Source organism: Notamacropus eugenii, chromosome 3, assembly GCF_028372415.1.
Source record: "Notamacropus eugenii isolate mMacEug1 chromosome 3, mMacEug1.pri_v2, whole genome shotgun sequence".
Classification (NCBI taxonomy): domain Eukaryota; kingdom Metazoa; phylum Chordata; class Mammalia; order Diprotodontia; family Macropodidae; genus Notamacropus; species Notamacropus eugenii.
In genome coordinates this window covers 199124123-199140702 of record NC_092874.1, presented here as the reverse complement: position 1 = coordinate 199140702, position 16580 = coordinate 199124123, and the positions used below count along the sequence as shown (strand labels likewise).

The window sequence follows — 16580 nt, the reverse complement described above, 5'->3', positions numbered from 1 at the left end:
TGTTTTTTTCTATAAGGATTTCCTTTTCTTTCATTTGTTGTTCTTTTACTTTATTTCGTGCATTTCTTCATGTTTCGACTTGAAGGATAGCAGGGCTGAGACATAAGCACTAACTCAGCTATCTGGCAATCAGTGTCATCAGTTTTCATTTTTAAACATTAGTTTAATTGATGGTTTTTAGTTTTACATCAGTTATTTTTGTTCCTACTCTTACAGTGAGCTCTCCCTTTTAACAAAATCAGCTGACACTGTGACCATTTCTGACAGTGTCAGCACTATTTCACATCCTTGGTCCCCCACCTCTCTACTGAAAGGAGGGTCATGCAGTTCTTTTTTTCTCCAGAGTCCAAGATCAACCATTATTGTTCATTAAGCTTCATCTTCGTTTTCTTTAATTGTTGAAATAATAAAAGGTTCCTCTTATTCTGCTTACTTCATTCTTTCCTAGATGTTTCCCCATGTTTCTCTAAATTGCTCATATTATTATTTCTTATGGCACAATAACAATCCACAGCATCCATATGCATAATTTATTCACCCATTCCCCAACTGTTGGGTACTTACTTTGTTCCTCCTGTGGGGGGATTGCTACCACAAAAAAAGTGGTGCTATGAGTATTTTGACATATGAAGGTTTTCTGCTTCTCTCTGCCTTGGAGTAAACGCCCAGCAGTGGTTTCTCTTTGTCAAAGGTTATGAACAATTAGTGCCTTTTCCCACAACGTTCCAAATTATTTTCTCATATAGTTAGAACCATCCATTTTCAGTCACTTCAAATTGTAGTAGTAAATAACCTAGAATATCTAGGAATAAATATCCAATTGCTAGATAATCACCAGATGAAAGATCTCACTGTTTGAAGATCAGTGGAAAATTTTCTTTATTATTATCCTATATTGCTAATAATCATTAATAATGAGAGCCTTTATTGTATCAATTTAAATTTTACAAATATCATCTTACTTGATCTTTACAACAGACCTGTGATATAGGTGCTGTTGTTATCCCCATGTATACCAATTCAGAATCTAAAGCAGATGGAGATGCCCCGATATCTGAGGTCAAATTTGAACTCAAGTCTTTCTGACTCCAAGTCCAGCCTGGAGCTTAGCTACATAGATATGATCAGTTGAGAATTGATCAGGACAGTCTGTAATTCAGGGATAAGTAACAAGATGACAGAATCATGGAATTTACTCAGAAAAGAGACAAATTCAATTTGATCAGGAAATAGCTAGCATTTATATAGTGGATTATGGTTTGTATATCTTACCTCATTTGATCCTCACAACCCTGTGTAGTAGGTGGTATTATTACATCCATTTTACAGATAAGGAAACTGAGGCAGATAGCCAGTGAGTGGTCAGTGTTAACGCAGCTACTAAATGTCTGAGATCAGATTTAAACTCAGGTATATTCCTGACCCAAGATCCAGTGCTCTATCCCTTGTGTCACTTACTTGCTAACATATATATGAGTTATATTTAGAAATCTAAAATTAAATTAGAATCAACAGAAGAAAAAGTCATTCTACCTGATATTTAAGATACTAGGCAATCACCCTGTGGCTAAAGATTTCCATAATAATTTTAGTTAAGATACATCCTACTACTTCTGACTAATCTTAAGTAGTCGGACTAGAAAACTCATAAATGAGACATAACCTACCAAGTTGTATTTTTATTAATGCATGGAGTTGCCTGATGTATAATTTCTGTAGGATGGACTTAGAGATCTATTAGTTGGATCAATAAAGAACACACGAATTTATAATGAACTGACTTTCTTAGTGCCCTTATTAAAGTTTGCAGATCATTTAATCTCCCAACAATCCTGTGATTAGTAGATTCTACTAATTATCAAAAATTTCTACTTTTTAATGCTTCTGTCTTTCTCATCTTTAATTGGTGTTGGGCCTTATTCCACTTTTAAGGGAGGAGTGGGCCTCATTTTGATAGTACATAGACTCTGCCGCCAGCCCTTTTGGCCAGTTATGCTTTCCTGTTTTGTACCCATCAGGTTTTTCTTTTTCCTTTCAGAGGCAGGAAAGGTACTCCTTTGATGTCAGGTTGAAAACATCCTATCTTTTTCTGCATGTAGCTTATTCATTTCCCAACTCATTTCAATCAAGGATCTGATGGAATAGTTTTTAAGTTTAGCTGCATCATCTTGTCTTGGTTAGATGCAGCCTCAGAGTCTGTTGGTAAAAGGATGGGAAGGGTCAGAGAGGGAGAAGGTGCTCCTGGGGGTGAGGGGATGCAGTTGAAGTAATTCATCCCTGAAGACAGATAAATGTATGAATGAATTTCATTCTTGAATACTTATTGAGCACATAGGATGTGCCAAACACTGAAGTGTTAAGGATACAAATAGAAAAAAAAATGAGACTGTGTCTGCCCTCAAGGAGGTCACACTTTTACTGAGGGAGACAGCATATGTAAAACAATAACACAGCAGGGAGAATGGCAAGAACCACAGGTCCTGAGATGACACTAGTCAGATGGCAGTGCCCAAGGAGTAGGAAGGCACAGTGGTGAGGTAGGCAGCAAGACTTCATGGACTTTAGAATTCCCAGGCAGGACAGATGATAAGTCCTAGTGATCCATCATCCAAGTTTTATGAAAAGCATGTCCATTCTTCCAGTCTGGCAGTCTCATACGTTTAAGGATGCCAGAGAATCCTGGGAGAGTGGTAAAGGGAATGGAGGAGGGGATGGATGCCCAGAGTGCCCTCACTTTCATCCCTTATACCTTTAAAGAAGAACACATACCCAGAAAAGGTGCTGAAGTAGAAAAGAAGATTTAAGTCAAATGTTAGGAAAAAAAGGGGATGAAAACTTAGAATGAAATCTTAAGGAATTCATTGAATCACTTTGAGTTTGAATTGCCCCAAGCATAAAATAGTGACCAGTTGTGATTTCTTTGTAGTTCTTTACCCCAAATCAACCACCTCCCCAACTCCCCCGCCTCCCCCAACCCCCCCCCCCCACCGAAAAAAGTTCTGTTCGAGGCTTGGTGGTGTTTTGTTTTTGTTGCTCTTGTTTATCATGTCTTTTTCCTTTTGCATCCAGAACAAGCCAGTTTACAAGGGTTTATGTGTATCTGTTTATTTCTCTTCTTTTATTTATCCACTACAAAGAGCTGGCCCAGTGGAAAATGCTCTAGATATGAAGCCAGTTGTTGTTGCTGTCTGTTAGTTGTGTCAAACTCTTTACAGTCCCATTTGGGGTCTTCTTGGCAAAGATACTGGAGTGGTTTGTCACTTTCCTTCTCCAGCTCATTTTACAGATGAGGAAACCAAGGCAAACAAGATTCAGTAACTTGGCTAGGATCACACAGCTAGTGTCTGAAGCAGGATTTGAACTCGTCCTCCTGACTACAGGGCCAGCACTCTCTCCACTGTGCCACCTAGCTGCCCATGAAGCTATTTAACACTGTTCTATTAAAGGAAGAGGTATCATGTTCTTCCATTTTGCAAATAACATAATTCTAAGAGCATTAGTTAGCACCTTGGATAACAGTCAGGATCCCAGAATATTTCAGCAGTGATCTAACAAGGTAAAGTTCAGTTAGGATAAAAGTAATGTCTTACACATGTGAGAACACAGAACACAGCTTCATAAGTACAAGATGAGGCTGGGTGAGGCAAGGTTACATAGCATTTCTGAAAAAATCTGGGGAATCTAGTGGTCTAGTGGCTCAGTGTGAATCTGCAGGGTGATGTGACAGCCAGAAAACCTAATGTGAGCTCAGTTGGCAACACTTCCAAGACTGGGAAGGTGGTGGTCCTATTGTGCTCTGCAGTTGTCAGACCTCATTGGGTGGATGGTGTTCAGTTCTGGGCACCACAGTTTGAGAAGGATGTTGACAACTAAAAAGCCTTGAATTCATGTCATTTGTCATTGTTGTTTGTGCTCTGTTCTCGAAGAGGACCATGACATCAGGAAGGTGATGCCATGACTTGAAAGTGAATTGGATTTTAAGTGAGGGAAGGCTGTGCAAAGTCACGAGCCTCACTTTCTTTTCAGGAGCCATGTGAGTCTAGTGGTCAGATACATATCAGGATGGCTGGAGATGGCCCTGGATACAGTAGGAGGTGTTGGCCTTTTTAAGCTAAGGTCTTTAACAGGTCTCAGTTTGACTGAGGCAACACCCATTCAGTGATTAAGGCTAGGTAAGAAATGAGTTAGCGAACGACCTTTTTTTTATGTAGTCAAAAAAATAATCATCTTGGAGAGGAACCCTTCAGGGTTTCTAACCAAACAGAAATAATTGCTATTCATTCTGGAATGTGAGGAAAACTGCATAGCAATTAGAACCCTGCCTCAGGTTGATGGGTCCCCTGTCCTTGGGGGTCTTTAAGCAGAGAGCATTTTTCAGGGATAGTAAATAATGTGTCTTGCTGTCTCCTAGAATTGAGTTAGATGTCCATTGAGGACCCTTCCAACTCTCAAATTCTGTGACCTGGATTCAAATCTCACCTCTGACATTGAGCAAATTGACTAATTTGTCACATTGATCAAATCTGACTGATTTACCATTGAGACCTTGGGCAAGTCATATAACTACCCTGGGGCTCAGTTCCCTTCTTTTAAAATGAGGATACTGAACCACATCACCTATATATCTAGAACTATGAATTCTTCAAAAGTGAAGAATTCACATCTGAAGTTTTATGTACTTGAATATTTAAATTCCCCTACAGTCTCTCTGCCTTTTCCCCCTGCAGTGTATTAAATCTGTGCCACAAATATGAAACCATATTTTAATTATTCATTTCTAAGTAATATGTGTTTTTGTGTACACAGAAGGTGCTCTCTTTTAAATAAAAAGGCAATTTAATCAATTAGCAGAATTGATTGCTCTTCTTTTCTCAGCATTCTACTGTAAGCAGGACTTGAAAGCAAGCAGTCACATTGTTGAGAGAGCTCTCTTACAGTGACTTTTGGACCTTCCTCTAGGGCTAAGATTGTCCTGTATGTTTGTCCTTCATTCTCAAAGAGGACCTCTCATCTAGATGATGACATACACTTGACTTTGAGTGACGGAGGGCTGTGCAGCATCACCAACCTCGCTTTCTTCTCCTGAGTCATCTGGGTCCAGTGGTCTGATATTCATCCGGATGACTGGAGATGGCCCAGGAGGCAGTGGGAGACCCTGGCCCTTTTCACTTTGAGTGAGATACACTCATTCAATGAATAGGCTTCTTTAAGTAGTTATTCAAGGGATGGCCCCTTTCATTAAAAAAAAAAATCAAACTGGGAGGGGAAGACCCTCAGGGTTCCTGGGTGAAAGAGAAACAGTTACTATTTAGTAATTACATTCATTCTATACTGGATGGGTGGAGAACTGGTGTCCAATCTGTGAACTCCAGAGTGAATTGGGCTTAAACCTTGTTCTTTGAGCAAGAAATGTAACCAGCAAACTCAAAGGAGAAATTATGATTTTCTTTTCACTTTGTATCAGCTTTGATATTTAACCATCTGAGGAGCTGAGAACCCATTTCAGGTTCCTTGATAGGATATGAAGAGTACCCTTGCTGTGGGTGCTTGTCTCATTGATAGCACATTGGTTGAGCCATGGCATTTGAGAATGATTTATTGAGTCATTGGACTTAGCTTTTTAAAGGGAGCAGATACAGATCTGGAAAAGACAGACAGAGATCAGAAGCTTAAGAGATGCCATACTGAAAGAATAGGCTTAGATCACTGGTGGGAAGAAGCCTTTTTATCCACTCACCCTCCTCTCAGAGAACGCTCTGACCCCAGAGAGGGGAGGAACTGAGAGCCCCTAGAGATGAGACTACCCAGTGAAGGAGTTTCTGGAACAAACCTCCTGGGAGAAGAGGAAGAATTCTTTGATTTTGATTTTCTGAACCATTCACCCTGGAGATGAGAGGGAGAACCATGTGGCCCTGCAGTTGAGCAGAAGTACCCAGAATGTAGAAGAACAACCTTGATGGTCCTATTGAGTTAGAAAGGGACTGACTCTCTAGCAATAGCCTTGTCTCATTTCCTTTTCTCTTTTGGATAACTTTAACTTCAGGATACATTATAAGTCTAGAGAATTGTGTAGGTCCATGAAGAAAACTTGGGAAACTAGATGGTGCATTGGATAGAGTGCTGGGCCTGAAGTTAGGAAGACTCCCCTTTCTGAGTTCAAATCTAACCTCAGACACTTATTAGTTGTGTGCTAATAGGCAAGTCACTTAACCCTCAGTTTTCTCATCTGTAAAATGAGCTGGAGGAGGAAATAGCAAGCCATTCCAGTATCTTTGCCAAGAAAACCCCAAATGGGATCATGAAGAGTCAGACACGACTAAACAACAAATGGGGAGAAGACCACCAGCTTGTAAGAGCAATTACCTAAATTATACAAAACTAGACTAAAAATAAGAAAAAAAAATTGACCTATAATAATTTCACAAAAAAGTTTAACCAATGTAAATCGGTTGTCATAGCAAGGAAACAGAAAGAGGCCTAAGACAGACCTTAATCAACAGGTACTTGGCTTATTTGCCAAGCAGAGAGCTATCATACCCAAAGGAAGTTCCAGTTTATGTTATAAAATCATTTGTAAAATCATATTGAAAGGATGGATGTGGTATTGTCATCAGTATCACCACATGAAAAGGTAGAAGTAGTAAACTTCTGGTTTAAAAGTTTCTCAAGAAACCCCACTCAGGAAGGTCATTTTAAAGACTTTGAACATGACAAAGAACATAAAATAGAAAAGAAATGGGAAAGATCTATAATACACACCACACCACACACACACACACACACACACACACACACACACACACACACACACACACACACACACACACCAAAAGGCATTTCCACTATGAAAGATCTAGGTTGAAGAGGAGTTCCTGTTGCGTTATGAAGACCTCCAGATGTGCCAGTTTGCACATGGCATTTTTCTGTCTGTATTATGTCCTAAAATATATAGAGCCTCATGAAATCATGAAATATTCTAGTCTCTGACAAATTAGAAATGGTACATGTGGTACTAAGACAAGAGAGAAACACATTAGAGGGCAGTAGAAATATGGAACATCAAAGAAAAAAGCAGAATAAAATATGTCATCAGAGGAATATATGATAAGAAAATAAAATGGTTAAATGACAAAAGTTGAGGAATGGGCAATCTTATGTTTAGCAGGCTGGTGAAGTAGTTATGTTCCTGAAACTACTCAAAAGCAAAAGCCACAGAAAAAAAAATTATGTACCAGATATAATGTAATTAAGCCTAAATCCACAAACTAGGAAGACAGAAACACTGAATAAGATTTTTTAAGGCTGGGGGCGGGGGGTAGGTGGGGAGAGAGGGTAGCTAGGTGATACTGTAAATAGAGCACTGGTCTTGGAATCAGGACATTAGTTCAGTTCTGACCTCAGACACTTAGTAGCTTTGTGACCCAGGGCAAGTCACTTAACCCCAGTTGCCTCTAGATAAGGAAAAATATCCTAAATCGACCTTGAGCATCTGGGGCAATGGAAGCAACCACTCAAGCTCATTCTTTAGGATCTGCCAGTATACTTACTACCCCACACACACACCCATAGCATTCTCAGTTTTTGAACCACTATGACCTCCCTGGTTCTGCCAAGCTATTCAAAGGAAAGGGGAAGATAAGTTAGGTGTGGCAGATAAAGGCAAAAGAGAGTTTAGCATAAAGGTGGCTAGAATAAGAGAACTTACATCCTAGAAGAAAAGAAGACCAGCTGGAGCCAGCCTTCTCTCTCCATTGTTTACTCTGGGCAGAGATCCAGTTAAGCTTCCAAACCCAGAAGCTGGGTGACTGAAGATGCCCAGCTTCAGAGGGATCCATGTGGCACTAAAAAGAGGAGAGAAGAGGGTGCGGGGCCCCAATTAGTGAGAAGAGAAATCAGGAACGAGCAGCCGTGGATATTAGAGGAAAGCTGAAAGACCCAAAGTCCAAGGGATTGTGATCATAAGCCTAATTCCCAGGCAGAGAAACCAGCAGAGAGGGTCATTAGGATAGAAAGGACAATGAATAAAATGAAAAGAGATACCAGAACATAATAAACAAATATTATACTATGTAGAAAAACAAACAAAAATCCCCTAATAAAAAAGGCAATCCTGTGAATTTCCCAGAGATTATCAAACAGTAAGGAACTCTATAATGGTTCGAAGGATTAATTTAAAAAAATTTTTTTTTAAATATTAGGAATTTGGTTCAGTCAAAAATATGAGCTCTCATTGCAGAATTATGTAAAATACCAAGAAAACATAATGATGACTTTTTCCAAAGAAAGAGAGATTCTGAGAAAATGCATTACAGCATTGGAACACAAAATACAGAATTGGAAGAAGATTTGGCAGAAGCAGAGGGACAACTCGAATGCTGCCCCAGGTGCTTACTAGCTATGTGACCCTAGAAAAGGCCATCCAAACTTTCTTTTCCTCAGTTTTGTCATCTGTAAAATGAGGGGGCTGGACTCAGTGGCCCTTGAAGTTCTTTCTACCTCTAATTACAATCCTATGAACTTTAAAAGAACACGTGAATTCTGTAGAATTGTATAGAAACCAACATGAAGGGGCAGCTAGGTAGTGCAGGGGATAGAGCGCCAGCCCTAGAGCCAGGAGGAACCAAGTTCAAATCTGGCCTCAGATACTTACTAGCTGTGAGACGATGAGCAAGTCACTTAACCCCAACTGCCTCCAATAAAAGAAAAGAAACCAACATGACTAACCTTGCAGATGGCAAGAACAAAGAAAACTTGAGCATTGTAGGTCTTTTAGACAAGCATAACAAATTTAAAAACCTGAGTTCCGTATTGCAGGAAGTAGTGAATAGAAAATGTCCAGAACTTTTGAGTTCAACTCAACTGATCCATCAAATCCACGAACAGCCACCAGAGAAAATCCCCATGGTTGAAACTTCAAGGCACACGCAGTGGTTAAATCTTATAATTTCATTTTTCAAAAAGTTCAGGTTGTAAAACCTCAAACAACATGAATACAAGAAAGAGAGCTAAATATAGTTATAAATAAAAGACTAGATAACAAATAATTGTTTTACGAAGAGAGTTTGCATTTTCTTAAAAATCGCAAACTGAAATGAGAGGCAACAGAACAAAAAAATTAAGATGCATGTGATTTAAGTGGAATATAAAGAATCACCCCAAAAAGCAGGAAGATGAACTGAATAAATAAATATTCCATGGTCTAAGTCTTGTTTTCTCCTATTAAGTGAAGCAGTAACTTTAGTGGGAGGGAACATATAGTAGGATATTGGCTGGATGCACTTTACCCTCACAGTATTTTCTTGATTTTCTCTACAAGACTGTGGTTTATAGTGGATAAAAGTAGAGGAGAAGGGGAAGCAGAGGGTAGTCCTGCTGCAAGAGAAAAGAAAAAAGAACACGTCTCACAGTGGGGAAAGGTATTTGTGGTAAGACTTGAAGGTCATAAGATGGGTCTTATTTAGGGGGTATTTGCACATGAGGAGACCACCTTCTCCAAGGAGGGATCATTGTTCTTACAATGACATCTCAACCCCCAGGGTATCCAGTCCATATCCAGAGTGATAGAGGAGGCATAGAACCTAGCCTAAGGAGTAGTGAGTGACCATGTTATGGGCATGGCTAGAACTGGTCCCAATGCTGTTACTGAACTTTGTTCTCAAAGAGGACCATGACATCAGGAAGGTGATGCTATGACTTGCAAGTGAATTGGATTGAAATGAGGGAGGGCTGTGCAAGGTCACTAGCCTCACTTCCTATGTGGGTCCATGATATGGATGAGGATGACTGGACATGGCCCCCAGTCCTAATGACTTGGAACACAAAGTGATTTTCATCCCATGACCAGTCCACATGGTTACCTTCTCAGATTGATTTTCTCTGAGTGAGACATAGCAGAACAAAGGATGAAGGAGATATGATCTACAAGTGCAGTCACATAGAAATGGGAGAGTGGAAGGAGTTCAGATTTAGCCTTTCAGAACCTCTGCCCTCCTGAATGACACAGAGTGAGAATGAAGAAGGGACAAAGAAGAATGATATAAAGGTATAGTCAGTGAGCTGGAGAGTGGAATTCAGAGTAGGCTAGAGAGGAGGAGAAATAATGAGAACCAAAGAAATGACAACTTGGCAAAAAGGTTAATACAAAAGAACTTCATTTAAACTAAGTGGGGGGAGGCATTAAGAAAAGATCAAAAGAAAGGAAGAGTCAAATAAATGAGCAAAAATAAAAAGAAATGAACGGTTTGAATAAAAACAAGGAAGTTGGGGAAGAGTCAGTAAACAGGAGTAGAGGGGAAAACGTGTAGGAATAGACTGGAACCGAAGATAGTAGAAACAAATCCAGTCCAAGGGACAAGATGCTGACCTAAAAGAAGGGGAGAAAAATCAATACAAAAGAAATAAATGGGGGAACACACAAGCCTAACCAGCATAACCTTAAATGTGAATTGTTGAAACAATCCAGTAAAATGAAAAAGATTGGAAGAATGGATAAGAAAAGAAAACCCAAGTTTGCTGGAAGAAGCACATCTAAAAGTGAAGACACATGCAGAATTGGGGGTGGGGGTGGTGGGGTTAAAGAATGTTCCTGGATACACATTTCTTTTGTTTTTCAGTTTTAGGGATCCACCTACCTGTAAAAAATTTTAAGGAGTGACTTTGAGTATTGAAGTGAACATTGGGCCAGTCACAAAGTGTGTGTGTGTGTGTGTGTGTGTGTGTGTACATATACATATGTGTATATATGTATATACACGCATGGACAGACATTGATAGATAGACAGACAGACATATAAATGTAACAGCCTTGAAGGTTCTTAAAGATACCGTTTCAGTTGAAAATACGGTCGCTGATCTGTGTTGCGTAACAGTCCGTCATCACGCACTCAACAAGAGGCTGGGTGCTAAAGTATGTTGGATTCTGCCGATGGCATGCTGCGTAACCTTGGCCATATCACTTAACCTCCCATGTCTCATCTCACATGGGAACGATAATATGCAACAACCTCAGGGGCAGTTTATATGGGTTAAATAATTAATGATTATAAATCTCTTTGAGGAAAGCAATAACCTAAGTTTGTTGAGGTCTTTTAAAGTCTTTTGCCAGAATTTCTAGCTCGTGCGGTTTATATGTGTATCTGATGAAAGCATCATCTGAACAGTTTTTTTCTTAGACCAACAGTGGAATCAGTTGGACCATCTTCAAGGAGAGGAATTTATATTGTTAATTATTTTGTATCTCTTTTTCCGCACTTTGCAATTATCTTTGTATATGTTGTACCCCACATCAGGAGGCAAGCCTTCTAGAGAAGGACAGAGCTGTTTGATTTTTGTCTTTGTAGCATCGGCATCCTGTAAGCATTTAATAGATGCTTGTTGAATTGTGGTAGGGGGAGAAATGAGGAATCAGAGAGCCTATGTGAGCTCAGTGAGGTTTTAGAGCTCTAGGAGACATCAAGGCAGGCCTCCAGAGCATTGGGAGGGCCCTCTACAGTGAACTCGTGGGGAAGATATGGGTGGGCAGGATATTTGTCCTCTGCATTGTTGGAGGGAACATCCATTCATTCATTTGAACATTTGAGTTGAAAAGTGAATAAAGGAGGGTCATGAGTGCTAGAGACCCTCAGAAACCATTTGCTTTGACCCCTTTATTTTTACGGATGATGAAACTAAAGCCAGCAAAGTTAACGTCCCCAAGATTACCCTGGGGAATAAACGTTATAGACAGGATTTGAATCCATGCCCTCTGAGTGCAGAGCCAGTGGCTTTGCTGAGTTGATGATTGAATAGTTGCTTTGGTGTTTGCCAAGCATTTTCTATACATTATCTCATCTGATCCTTATAACCTTATAAGACAGATATTATTTTCCCTATATTATATATGAGGAAACTGAAGTTAGAGTGTAAGTGGTCACATGACTAATGAATGTCAGTGGATTCAAACCCCAAGTCTCTCCTGACTCCAAGCCTGTTGTTCATTCCACATTTCCATAATTTCCCAAACTTGAAAGGTAATTGTGTAGAAGAAAAATTAGATTTGTTTTGTTTCTGGGTTGTTGTTTTTTCCAGCTAAGGAGAAAGATCTGCCAATTAAGAGAATCTGAATAAAAATGGTTCAAACAATTAAAACAGAAGATAAATAAGATGATAAAAGAGCATCTGATTGCCCTCATCTGCTCAAGTCACCGGACCCATAAAACTGCATCCCGGGGCACCCAAAGCAATGGCGAATGGGATTGTTGAGATGCTATTAGTGATCTTTGAAAAACTGGAAAATGAGAGAGGCACCACAGTACTAGAGAGATGCAAATGCGCTGATTTTAAGAAAGGGAATGGAGTAGATTCCACAAATCATAACCTGGCAAGTTTGTCTACAATTCCTTTAAAAATTGTGTAACATAATTTTTAAAAGAATAGTTTGTGAAGTTCAGAAAGAGAAGTAACAGCTCCTAAGAACCCACCTTAATTCACACAAAAATTTTAAAAAGTTGTGCCATTTTAAAGTTCATTTTCTCTTTGATCTAGCGCTTTTCCCACACATGTGGCATGCCTAGATTTCAGGAAAGCATATCTTATAATATCTTTGTGGATAAGATGGAGAAAAGTGGGCAAGATGATAGTACTATTAGTATAGCATTTATAACTGGGCAAGTGACCAGACCCAAAGAGTAATAACTAACAGATTGCTATCAGATTAGAGAGAGATCTCCAGTGTAGTGCCCCCAGGGAGTTTTTCTTGGCTGTTTCTTGTTCAACATTTTTATTAATGACTTGACTGCAGGTATAAATGGCATGCTAACCAAGCTTGAAAGTAACACAAAGTTGATAATCAAGTTGCCAGAAGATCTCAGTAACCTAGATTCTAGAACCATGGACCAGATCTTATAAGACAAGATATAATAAGGTTAAATATAAACTCCTGCACTTAGATTCATTAAATTGACTTCACGAGTTGAGGGGGAGGTATAATTAGATGACAGTTTATATTTTAAAAGATCTGGGTATGTTAGTGGACTGCAAACTCCCTATGAGTCAGCACTGTGACATGGCAGCCAGAAACAGTTTATGGAGCTTACATTAAGAACAGTACAGTACCTAGAGGGTATGATAGACCCACTATGTTCTGTGATATGATTAGCTGCACTCAGTTGGAGGCATCCCATTTCACGGAGGCCATTGACAAATGGGGCCATGGTGAGCCTGAACTTCTTGCTCTGTGAGGATCAATGAAAGGCTAACAGGATGTTTAACCTGGAGAAGGGAAGACTTATAAGAGATATTTTTTATTCAAAAATCAAAATCAACAGATACTATCCTTGATCTTAGCCAAAAGTTCGGTGCACCTACTTCCTTTCTCCAGAAAGCCAAGCAAAATATAACACAGACCCCAGAATTCGCATTGTAATGGAAGAAAAAACAAATACGTAGATAACAGTGATGTAAGGATGGGAGAGATCTAGGCATAGTTCTGTGTTACTCAGTGTTGGGGAGTTTTAATTGGGAAGAATATAGAGTGAAGTCAACAAGACCACTTAGGAGGTTTCTGTAAGAGAATGGATGCCCAAACTAAGGTGCTGATAGTGAGAATGGAAAGTTCGTAAGTACTGGATATAAGATTTATTGCAGAGGTAGAAAGGAAGAATTTGGTAACTAAGATTATGCAGATGTTACAATCCTGGGAACTGTGGTAAGACCGTGGTACTCATTATAGAAATCAAAAATGTATTTTGAAGGGGCAGATTTACAGAACAAAGTTGAGTGCAGTTTTAGGTTTATTTGGCTTGAATAGTTAGCCAGGTAGCCAGAGGAAACTGTCCAACAGATATTTGTAAATATGGGATTAGAGCAGAGGGTGGGGTAAGGTAGGAGGCTGAGAGTAGCAGTATACGCTTGGGAATCAGCAGCATAGAAGGGGAAATTGAAGTCATAAGACTGGAAAGGAATCAGGAAGAGAAGACAGCGTAGGACACCAAATGCACCAAAGACAGCAAGGAGGAATTAGAGTGGGGTTGGAGGGATGGAAAGACAGGAGTTTGGGGTCAGATTGCAGTTTCAGAATTCAGCATCTTTGAGGTATTGATTATTTTAATTGATGGCAAAAGGGGTCATATGACTCCTCTTCCACCCAATCATGAATAGTTGAAGTAGAGTGGAGTCATAAGAGAAATGATGACTGTCTTCAGGTTATTTGAAGAGCTATTTGGTTGAAGAAAGATCAGATGTTCTCTGCTTGTCCCCAGAAGGCAGAACCAAGAGCAGTAAATTTTGATTTGACAAAAGCAAAAAACTGCTCAATAGTTAGAGATGTTCCATTGTGGATTGGGCTGCTTCAAGGGTTACTAAGTCCCATTAGTGGAGATTTCAAACAGAGACTAAATGACCATTTCTTAGGCATTTTATAGACATGATTTTGATTCAGGTAAGGGCTATCCTGAGATGACCCCTGAGATATCTTCTACCCTGCCATTCTGTAACTCTTTGGGGTCGGGAGGAGATTCCTACATTAGGTAATAAGTTTATTAATAATTCTCAGGGGCCTTTCCACTCTAAGGTGCCGATATTAACAGTACACAGGTAAGACATGCAATACGAGTCTTCATTTGTGCTCCGCTAATACCAACACTAGTACTGGTCCCTTGTTCAGGTTTATGACATCATATCTTAGAGATAGAAGAAACCCCAGAGGTCATGAAGTCCAACTCCCCTTAATTTACAGACATGGGAATTGAGGCACAGAGAGGTTAAATGATTTGCCAACTGTCACAACTAATAAGTATATGAAGTGGAATTGGAGCCCCTATCTTCCTGACTTCAAGACATGAACCAACTTTTGGATACATTCTTAGAACTGAGGAGGGTTTTGTTTTGTTTTTTTTAATATGTATATAGCTATCTAGCCAATTTAGGACTTCTTCCTGTATCCTTGGGTTCCTTACTGCCTTACTCCAAGTCAATAATTCATTAATCTTTGAGATATATTCAAGAGTTAAGTAAAAGTTAGGTAATGTATGTGTAGCATGGTAGTATTAATCATTTTCCCCAACATAGAAGGGAAAGGAGCTTTCTCCACTTGGCTCCCACGTTCACTGTTTTAGCCCCTATTCTAGACAGTTCGATATTTTTCTAGGCCTGCCTGAAAGCTTAATGTAGAAAGTATAGAAAAGTACCATCAAAGAAAAGTGTCAACTACCAGGAGAATGAAGGTTGGGTGTGATACGTTGCTGGCTTCATGCAGGCTGTTTGCACTGAGCTGGAAAGATGAGTCCCAGGGAACAAAAAACTGTTACATTTTCAGTGCAATCAGTTTCATTGTAAAAAAAAAAAAAAAAGTCATTGATTTAGTTCTAGGTGACACCTTAAAGGTCATTTAATCCAACCTCTTTATTTTATAGAGGGGGAAACTGAGACCCTAAAGCTTAAGTGATTTGCCAAAGTTACACAGATAGTAAGTGGCTGAAATTAGATTTGAACTCTGGTCCTTTGACTCCAAATCCGGTGATCTTTCCCCAAACCATGCTGTATATGTGTGCCCCTGTCTGTATGTGTGTTGTATAGTTGTATGTACACATACACATATATATGCTTTCATCTGTGTGTATTTGTGTGTACATATGATTAAATATGTATATATAAGTGTATATATGTATGACTACATACATTTATGTAGCGGGAGCATATAGGGACAGGGGAAGGAGGAGAGAAGTGGTGTCTATGAAGGGAAGCGTTACCTTCCCTTTCTCACCTGTATAATTTTTCTTCATTTTCCATCTAGACTGTTCCTTGACCCATAGGTTTGAAAATCAAGCCTTAGGACCCCCCTTTTTCCCTGGTTACTTGGAGAAGTGGAGCACTTCTTCCAAGCAGCATATTTATGTTCCCTGCCTCAGCCTTCCCAAATGAATCCCCCAACTGGAAATCATTCTTTCATAACAGTTATTCATTTTAATTATTATAATTATTTTTTAAAGTTCAGTGGCCATTTTTATCCAGAAAACCACCAAAATAAATCAGAAGTATAACATACAAGCGTGACGCTATGTCTGTCATCCAAGAGCTAGAAAGAAAGGAAGATGGGCCAAAAAGAAATAAAGCAGAAGGCAAATGATTATGTTAGTAAAAAAAATCTAGAACTAGGTTCGTCCAATTGGACTGTTTTTTGCCTCTCGTTTCATCACTGCTCTGGCTGCTATGAAGTTAGATGGTATTATTTGCAAAGCATTTGTAAACCTAACTTCTGTATAGATACCAGCTGTTGTTACTGGAGTAAACTAGATGACCCCCAAGGTTTCAGCAACCCATTTGTAATGTGGTCTGTGACGGTTGCCTGGGATACTGAGAGGTTAAGTGATTTGCCCTTGGTTATACAGTAAGTTTATGTCAAAGGTGAGAATCAAATCCTGGTCTCTTTGACCCCGGAGTTAGCTCCTTATACTCTATTTTGTGTTCCCTCTTATTTATATAAATATCCACATTGTAAGTAAAGAACTAGACCTGAATCCCTCCACAAAGTATATTTGTCTTACTCTCCTAACTGGTTTTACTGAAGCCATATCTTTTTTTTTTTTTTTTTTTTTTGGAGGGGA

General features: G+C 39.3%; 1 protein-coding gene across 3 annotated transcripts in view; it reads left to right on the top strand.

Annotated features, from left to right (window-relative positions):
* Positions 1-16580, top strand: part of ETV6 (ETS variant transcription factor 6) — a 322433-nt gene that overhangs the window by 241766 nt on the left and 64087 nt on the right. The window lies entirely within an intron of this gene.